Raw genomic sequence first — 9,671 nt, 5'->3', positions numbered from 1 at the left:
TAGTCTGAATAAGAGCATCCACACAGGGGTTTAATGTGGTTTAAGTAATCCACTTTAAATTCATACCTTTAGTTAATGTGAATTAATTTTCCTGAGTGTCTGTGTGCAAAGAAACCCACAGAATTTAATCCCAGAAGGGAGCATAATGATCATCTAGAGTAAAATGTTCAAAAGCACCTAAGTGTCTTAGGCTCTTAAACCTTTGACTTTCAATGAGATATAGGCTCCTAAGCCACTTCTAAAAATGGGACTTGCTGGCTTTTGAAAATTTTACTCCTAGTCTGATCCCCTGTGTAACACAGCATATAGAATTTCACCCAGTAATTCCTGCAGTAGAGCAAATCATTCTTCCCTACTACATAAAAGAAAACTGTTGAGCCCAATAACCTGTGGTTGCACTGGAGCACATCTTTCAGAAAGACATCCCATCTCAATTTAATAAACCTCCCAGTGAGATGAATGTAACACTTCTCTTGGTATGTTGCTCCAATGGCTGACTACCCTCATCGTTAAAAAAATTGCATCTTATTTCCAGCTTGATTTTTTTCTAACTTAAGCTTCCAGCCATTGGATCTTGTTATGCTTTGGTCTATTAAAGGTTAAAGAACCCTGCAGTGTATCAAGTATCTTTCTCCTGGGTTGGTACTTTAAAATTAGTTAATTGCCTCTTAACCTTCTCTTTGACAAGCTAAATATATTGAGTTACTTACATCTCTCATTGTAAGGCATGTTTTCCAGACTTTGAATCATTCTTGTAGCCGTTCTGTGAACTCTCCCCAATTTTTCTATATCCTTTTCAAATTGTGGATACCAAAAGTGACACAGTATGCTGGCATTGGTCTCACCAATGCTGTATACAAAGGTACTATCACTCCCCCTAGTCCTATTCAATATTCCTCTGTTTATATGTTCATCAATCATGTTAGCTCTTTCCCCCCTCTACCTATATAGACTACGTACCCACAAGTAATATTTGTATGGGGCTTATCACTTTGATAGCCAAGTCCTGCACACAATTTTGGTAGACACTATCAGAGAAGTTACTAAATTGAAAGGACTATTTTTCTCCTATTAATTTTATTGCGATGACTGCTTATCTTTGTCACTGGATCATCAGATGTACTCTTTTTAGTAGACTCTCAAGAGGTTTGATGAAGCAAATTCAGTAAGGGATGAATTATTAAATTATCTACAGACAGGAAATAAGTAATAATAAGAATCTTGCCTGTCTCTTATTTCAGTCTTCCATCCACAGATCTCACAACAGTATCACAAAAGGGGAGCAAGTATCATTATGCCTATTTTACAGATGGGAAAACTGAGGCACAGCACGATTGATGTGATTTGCCCAGGGCTACCCAGGAAAACAGCAGCAGAGCTGAGAACAGAACCCCAGAATCCCAGCCCAGTGTTCCGTCCACTAGGAGATGCTACCTCCCGCTATCAGAAATCATGGCAGGCAGGTATATCACATTGTGGTATGATCTTTTCACATTTCACAAAGTGGGCTGAGTCAGTAGTGGGAAAGAGATAGTCAAAGGACCTCTAGGTACTTTCTGAGTTAGTGCTAATGTTTTAGAAGGTATCTTTCTCTCCAAGTCACTTCTAAAGTAATACCACTGCATGGGGGAACTGGAGTTTTCAGACAAGAGATCAAACTCAAGTCCTGGACACTATGTCATTAAAGACCCCATAGCATCTTTTAGTAAAGACTGGATAACCTCTATGTCCTGGCAGTTTCCAGATCGAATAATTACATTTAGCCTTCCTAAATATCTCTTGCAGTTTCAGTTGGTCACCAGCAGAGGTGGCATGTACCTTAACTCTGCAGTTCCTGGTTTTCAGAGGTGTGACTGTAGCTGAACTTGTCATTCTGGAAGTGCACAAGGCACCACCAGGCAACCTTAATGCAGTGGGAATGAAGTTTGGGGGCATTTGATATTCTCTAGCATTGCCATGTGCTATTAAACAGGAACTCCAGTGGATTCTTAATGTGATGGGCGGTGTGATCTCTACATATGCTTTGCCTAACTTGTTGGGGTGTTACAAGGCTTAACCAGTTATTGCAAATGCTTTGTGATTTTTTGGATAAAAAGGCCTACAGCTGTACAAAGCACACTTGCTGTCCATCCATAATGATAGATACCCTGTGCAACTTAAAGCTCCTATGTTACTTTCATGCCATTGAGAGCCATCCATCTAATGAAAATAACGTTGAGTGAATGTGAAGACATTTGTAAGATCTGTTTGGTTTGGATAAGTATTCCAAGGTTTGGATGCTTTTCTGAGCCTCCAGGGTCTAGAAACGGAGTTGGAAATCTCACAATAATCGGCTTTTGTGAGTTTTCCAATAAGTGTGTGAAGCAGGCAGTGACATTTAGTGATTAGAACAGATGACTGGAAACCAGTAGCTCTGGGTTCTATCACCTGACTTGCTGTGTGGCCTTGGGCAAGTCACATAACCATCTTTTTAAAGACCATCTAATGAAAATTCTATCTGATTATTATTATTTATAGTGCATTAGCACCCAGAGACCCCAATCAAGATGAGAGCCCCATCTAAAAGGAAGCATGGTCCAGTGTTTAGGACACTATCCTGGGACTTAAGAGACCCAAGATCAATTCTCTCTCTACCAGAAATTTCCTGTATGACTGTAGGCAAATGACTTAGGGTTGGTCTACATCAGCAGTTTCTGAACTGTGGGTTGCTACCCAAAAGGGGTTGTGCCATGATCCAATGGGGTCATGGCAACTCTAATTTGTGGAGGATGACATTTTGCTCTGCAAAGCATGACCTCACATACACAGTGTGTGCAAGGTCACAATGCATGGAGGACGCCCTTTTGTGCTACAAAGTGGCATCCTCTGCACAGCATGACCTTGTATGTGTAACCCACACACCACCTGGGTGTGGTGTTCTGTCCCATCCAGTGGCACCAAGACCACTTAGAGAGAAATTAATGAGTCTGCTCTACAGCCTTAGCTAACAGCCAGGTGGCTTTTACCTCATGCTGTAGAGGCTCATGCACTAAGCTCCAGAGGTCCCCAATTCGATCCCGCCCACCACCGACCAGGGTCTCTCGGCATTACATATGCACCATATGCATGAGGTCAAGCTCTGCAAAGAATGCCATTTTGCTCTTCAAAATGGCATCCTCCTTGCTGTCTGGGGTCCCACAAGGAAATAATTCACTAAAATGGGATCATGCTAGCAAAAAGTGTGAGAACTGCTAGTCTATACTTAAAAATTACATCAACATAACTGTGCCAGGTACGGGCCCCTAGCCATACACCGACAGGAGGAGGTCAGCATCAGAACAACTTCAGCTACATGGACAGTAGCAATCTTCTGCCTATCTACAATGGGATTTTTTGTCAGAATAACTATGTTCATCAGGGCTCGGGTTCTTATTTACAAATCTCAAAACAAGATCAAATTCATTTCAGCTTTGGATTGGTTTCCTCTTCTATATAAACTTATTCTGCTCAATGCTCTATAAAACTAGTCTGAAAGAAGGAAGGGGAGGAGTGAGGAAGATTAGGTCGGAATAAACTCAGCTCGTTGACTCACTAGTACGAGAAATGCATGCAAGTGGTAACACATTCTGTTGTGAACTTCAAAAGCAGCTCCTGGGTTTTACTAACCTTCTCCACCCTAAGAAATCAGATAACCCAGGATCTAACAAACCTTGGCATCATGATATTCCCGAGGAGAATCTTACTTTTGAACTATTTCCAGTTTAGGAAGACAGCTGCTAAAATGAGAGGGCCCCACTTGCATTTAATCCAAACTCCCACTGTGAGCAGCACTGGATCCTCTTTGAAGTATTTTGAGGCTTAGAGACAGTGAGTCGCAGCCCAGTTCCACCACATACTAATTCCCTAACATGCAGGATAGTATTTCATAGACATGGCAGGGCTTTTCTATAGATCCTTGTGCCTTAGTTTGTGAGCAGGCTTGGCAGTATTTGATGTTTACTTTTTAATCATTTTGACAGATAATATCAAAGCTTATTTTTAAGCATTTAAATTTTCACAGTTACGGGAATTTCTGAGGTGGGGTCAGACAATGGGGGAGGGTCAGACAAGGGTTATTTAATGACAGTAGATGTTAAGAGTCAAACAAACAGTTAAAACACAAATTGTCAACATCACATGTCAAAAGATACCAAGTAAACATCCTTAAATCAAACTTCAGCTCTCAGGCAAAGTAAGAAAAATGCTGCTTATCTGTAAATTTCAATTATTCATGGAAATATCTTTTAGTCGGCATGCGTGTGTAGTGAAATCGATGTTTACCAACATTTACCGATAAAAGTCTAATCCTTCCAAGCTCATTTATGAGTAGGCTGACACTCAAATGAGTGACCTGGGGACCACATTCATTCATTCTCTCTCTCTCTCTCTCTCTCTCTCACACACACACACACACACACCCTGACCTTCCTGCCTAATGAACAGGGAGATGGGACTGGAAAGCCTCTGACAAAGCCTAGTGGGTTGATTTACATGACTGGAGTGTTAAAAATCTCCGGTTATAACCTGCTTAGGCAGGACAGAGTGGGTAAAAGATGCGGATGGGGCAGCATTCTACATTAGAGACACCAATACCCTGTTTCAGAGTTTGGGTAATTCAGAAGCACAGGCTCTTATATTCATATGGATCAACATACTAACTGGGAAAGCCCAGGAAGGGATACTGGAGGGAATCTGTTACAGTATCAAACTAGAGAACAGGATGAGTTGCTCCTTCAGCACCGGTCTGTAATGCATGGAAAGAAAATTTGCCTTATCCTGAGAGATTTCAGTCACAGACACATGCTGGAGATCTCATGCAGCCGACAGTAACATATCATGATGCCCCTTTGGCCCAAACAGTTAGCCAACATTCAGGATGTAACTGTCTGTGATATGTCCACTCATCCTAAGAGGGTGCAACAAACACTACTTTATTTCTTAGAATTCATAAATGTAACATATAACAACCAGTTATAGAAACAGATGACAGACTGCTACCTAAGGCAGAGAGGCACAGCTCAACCCACCTTTTTTCCAGACTGATGGATGAAGAACCAGATCCCATGTTTCCCTACAAAGCCCCATAGCCTGCAAGCAGGACCAGGAACCCCCTTGCAACTTGAAGTGATACTTATTATTTTAACACAGTTTTCAATACAATCTAGTGATACGCTGTCTGACCCTTATGACCCAGGGTCCAGTGGGGACGCTGGAAGGGGTGACTCAGTCTCAAAAAAAAGCCTAATGATAATCCTGTACAAAGAGACAGAAATCCTGAAAATGTGGATTTAGAAACTGCTGCAGTGGTGATTAAGACTCAGCCATATTTAGAAAGAGCATCTATCGAGATGTACCTAAAACCATCATTGTGTTTGGAGAACTGGTGCACATCAATCAAATCTGGCAGCCACTGTGCATCCTCATCTAAAATAATAATCTTGTTTCTGTTTGTGTGAAGTGTAAGCATCCTGGTTGTTAGCCATTTGCTAATGTACGCATGGAGGGTCACATTCAAAACAAAATAAAAACATAAAACCAAAAAAGTTTATTGACCGACTGGTGAAACACCGATGTCACAACAGCCTGAGCAAAGTGGAAATAATCCAGGCATACCAGGTCTAAAGATAAGGCAGGCTTTTAGTGTTTCTTTCTTCCAGTGTCTTCTTGAGTGCCCTACCTCACGCTACAAATGTGAGGGTCCAGGAAAAAACTGAAAACTGTAAGGAGGAAAAAAAGTGTTTTTTTCCTGAGGCCCCAGTACTGAAAAATTGGGAATTTTGGGCAAAATTGAAAAGAAACATTTATGCAAAATATTTTCTCTCAGAATGAACAGTGAAAAAAATTTAGAGAAATGTTCAAAACCATTTTATTACTGCTGCACTTCAGTCCTCAAAGATGTTTTCTAATAACTAATAAGTATCAAAAGAAGTTATTTTATTTCAAAACTTATGGCTTTAGGCAATTACAATTCATATATACTGCAGGCCCTAGATACCATATATATCTATGTAACCCTCTGGGGCGTATTATTACAGCTCCCAGTCACTAGAGGAGGCTGCCATCTTTACTAGAGAACAGAATTGAGTACAGCGACGCTTGCTTGTGGACTTCTGTCCTGCAAGTGGAGTTTGGTGTGGAGACAATGGGGGGGGCGGCGAGAAAGAGAGGGGGCAGGGTGATCAAATTTCCCAAAGTGAAAACAGGACACCACATGGGGCTGGCCCAAGCACTCACCCGAGCCCTGCCCCCTTCCCCTCCCCCACATGTGGGGCTGGCCTAAGCCACTGGCCTGAGCCCTGTTCTTCCTCCCCTCTATCCCCATACAGGGCTCTTGTCCAAACCCAGCCTGCTCCCCACATGGAGCTGGCATCGCTCCTTGCCCAAGCCCTGCTGCCTGGCCCCCCTGTGCAGCTGGCTGTTGCTTCTCACCTGAACCCTGCCTCCCCGCCATGCAGGTGGTGTGGCTGACCAGCAGTTGGCAAGAGCAAAAGGGACAAATGCCCGTTTTTGCAAAAAAAAAAAAAAAAAAAAAAATCAGGATGGCTGGGAAAGGGCTTAAAAAGGGAACTGTCCTGGCTAAAATAGGATGTATAGTCACCCTGGACAGGGGAAGAAGCAGCTGCTACTCTGAAGACATCCTTTGAACAAGCCTCTTCTGCAGTCAGAATATAAACTTGTAATGCAGGGGTTGGCAACCTTTCAGAAATGGTGTGCCAAGTCTTCATTTATTCACTCTAATTTAAGGTTTCGCATGCCAGTAATACATTTTAACATTTTTAGAAGGTCTCTTTCTAAAAGTCTATAATATATAACTAAACTATTGTTGTATGTAAAATAAATAAGGTTTTTTAAAATGTTTAAGAAGCTTCATTTAAAATTAAATTAAAATGCAGAGCCCTCTGGACCCGTGGCCAGGACCCCGGCAGTGTGAGTGCCACTGAAAATCAGCTTGCGTGCCGCGTTCGGCACACGTGCCATAGGTTGCCTACCCCTGGTGTAATGCAAACTCTGCAAAAAAAAAAAAAAAAAGCGCATTTTCTCTGGAAGTATTTACAGATGGGTGGACAAATGTACAGGGATAAGTTATTTAAAAGATTTAAGAAACTGGCTGAGGCGGAATCAAACACACACAAGAGCATTAATACAGGAGAGAACATCCATATAGCAGAGTATATTAGTAGTGAAATGAGTACTAGAGAAGGTTGGAAGTGGGAAAGTATTTCTTTGCAGACTGACAATGCCAGTAAAGGAAAGCAGCACAAGAAATCATAATGGACATATTATTGCAATAGGATGTGCTTCCCATGGCCTAAATGCTTCAAATTTCAGATTTCATGAAGTTGGGCACACTGGAAAAGATCTATAAAAGAGCAAAAGGAGTTATAAAATATGTTAAAACTACTCATATTGTATCTGCAGTCTTTAAGAAGCAGTGGGAAGAAAAGTATGGTAAGACTAAAACGGAAACCCTGAAACTTTCTAGCAAAACAAGATGGGGAAATGTAGTGATGTCATTTGAAAGTTTACTAAAAATGAAACAGCTTTTCAAGAAACCATGATAATTGAAGATCTAAAGTAGTTAAAAGTGTAAGGCACTCTACTTTGAGGATATCTTTTGGGTTCACCTGCAAAACTCTGAAGAGTCTACAGCCAGTTGCTTCTGCAAATCACTATCTGAATCAGATAGCATTTGTCATTGGACATTATCTTGGCCATAAATTGAGCAGAGTCAATTGTTTTTGAGAATCTAAGTGCATCTTTACTCAAGTCAGGATGAAGTAAAAGTGAAGGACTTTATTCGTAGATGGGAAAAATTTTGCTGCAAACCAATACATGCTTTTGCAAACCTCTTAGATCCAAGGTTCAAAGGTAGCAATGTTGGCAATGATAGCATTGTTACAGCATTTGACTGGATTACCAAACAAGCAACACTCTTAGGACTAGATGTTGCAAAAGTACTTACAAAGGCTGCAGAATACAGAACGTCTTCTAGGAGCGCAAACTGAGAATCTGCTAAGCAGATTGTTGCTACAAGATGGTGATGAGGCCTTTGTACAACACAATCTCAGACTCCTCTTGCTTCTCCTCGGCTTCAGATTCCTCCATTTTCTGCAGCCTGCGAAAGAAACGGGTCAGTGTTTGGAAATATGCACCCAGTCAAGAAACAGGCTACCATGTGAAAGAGTTGACAAGCTTGTTTCAATTCATGCAAATCCTAAGTTTAATACATCTTCATCTTTAACATAAAGATCATAGTGAAAGTTCAGAATTTTGAACCCTATGGATATAGCCTTCCTTTTTATTTACAAGTAAACAATATTGATGCTTTCTATTTTCAACCTTTAAAAATTTTGTTTCTATTTTAGAAATATGTCAACAGGCAAAAAACAAACAAACAAACAAAAAAACCCAACAACCACAAGTACCTTAGGGCAGAGGTTCTCAAACTGGGAGGTGCACCCCGCTGGGAGGGGGGGCATGGAATTCTGGGGGAGGAGAAGGCAGCATAAGAAGCTGCTCTGCCTTGAGAACTGGGCAGCCCCTATTCTCCACCAAACAAAAAGAATCACAATTATAAACTCAAAACAAAAGGAGATACTTTCCCCCCCCCGCTGGAGAGATGGGTGGGTGTTGTCCTGTTACTAGCCCCAGGGCATCAATACCTTCCACTAAACAGGGCCTTAGCTTTTGTTGTTTCCCCCTGTAGAGCGGAGACCAGCTTCTCATCCTGGAGAAGCCTGTCTCCCTACTACCCAGAACATGACTTCCCTCCCCCAGCCAAGGAGGGGTTTTTAAAGATCTCAGGCAGCTCTTAATTGGACTCAGATGTCCCTAATTGATCTTCTCAGCTTATAGGAAAAAGGGCCTTTATCATTCTAGGGCTAACATACCTGCCTTCCTTCTCTTCAGATCATATCAATCTTTCACCTTTTACTAAACATTTCCGTGGAGAGAAACATTTATGAGTTTCTACTCAATTTTTTGAACAGCTACTCCCCTCTCTTGCAGCCCTCCAGCCTGACTTCCTCACAAGTGGCAGATCCCTGCCTGCTCAAACCAGCCAAGAGTAACACCCAACATTGACTTCAAAGGGAGCCCATCCAGAGCCCCCAGATGCACTTCACTGCTTGTAGCACCATTTATTATTGTATAGCATGCAGCAGTGCGCTAGGTGCTTCAGAGCACATGAAGAAATAAAAGACCTCGGCCCAAAAGAGTACACTTTGAATTTAATAAAATGAGTGGCAAGGAGCGGAGAAGAGATATGGCATGGAAAGATGAGAGATACTATTAATGCAGCTACTACAGTTTATCTATGTACGCACTTCATGATGGATCAGGGATATCGGGTTTTCAATATCTAGACGGTAACGATACAAGATGATGAAAATGCTCAATTGCTTTGTTGGGAGCATCCTGGGAGAGATGAGTTTTCAAGAGGGATTTGAGAACCTGATCCAAAGCACATTGAAGTCAATGTGAGTCTTTCTGCTGGCTTCAGTGGGCCATTGATCAGGCCATAGAAGGAATAGTTGAGCATTCTAGGGGCATGACGTAATAAAAAGCATGGAGATGCATTTGGAATCATCTGAGCAATTAGCTAAGACAGTGTCAGGAACTCTGCTAGCTCGGTGTGCAGTTGTCTGGCGACC

At 41.7% G+C, this 9,671-nt stretch overlaps 1 non-coding gene across 1 annotated transcript; it reads left to right on the top strand.

The window, feature by feature from the left end:
• Positions 1 to 8,910: 8,910 nt before the first annotated feature.
• Positions 8,911 to 9,028, top strand: LOC112120448. The gene has a single exon (XR_002909198.2). It is a non-coding gene; the product is annotated as a U5 spliceosomal RNA (small nuclear RNA).
• The last annotated feature ends 643 nt before the right edge of the window (positions 9,029 to 9,671 follow it).

This window comes from Terrapene carolina, unplaced genomic scaffold (assembly GCF_002925995.2).
Source record: "Terrapene carolina triunguis isolate 2854851 unplaced genomic scaffold, T_m_triunguis-2.0 Scaffold58, whole genome shotgun sequence".
NCBI lineage: Eukaryota > Metazoa > Chordata > Testudines > Emydidae > Terrapene > Terrapene triunguis.
The sequence above is the reverse complement of the archived record's forward strand: the minus strand, read 5'-3'. Positions and strand labels throughout refer to the sequence as shown.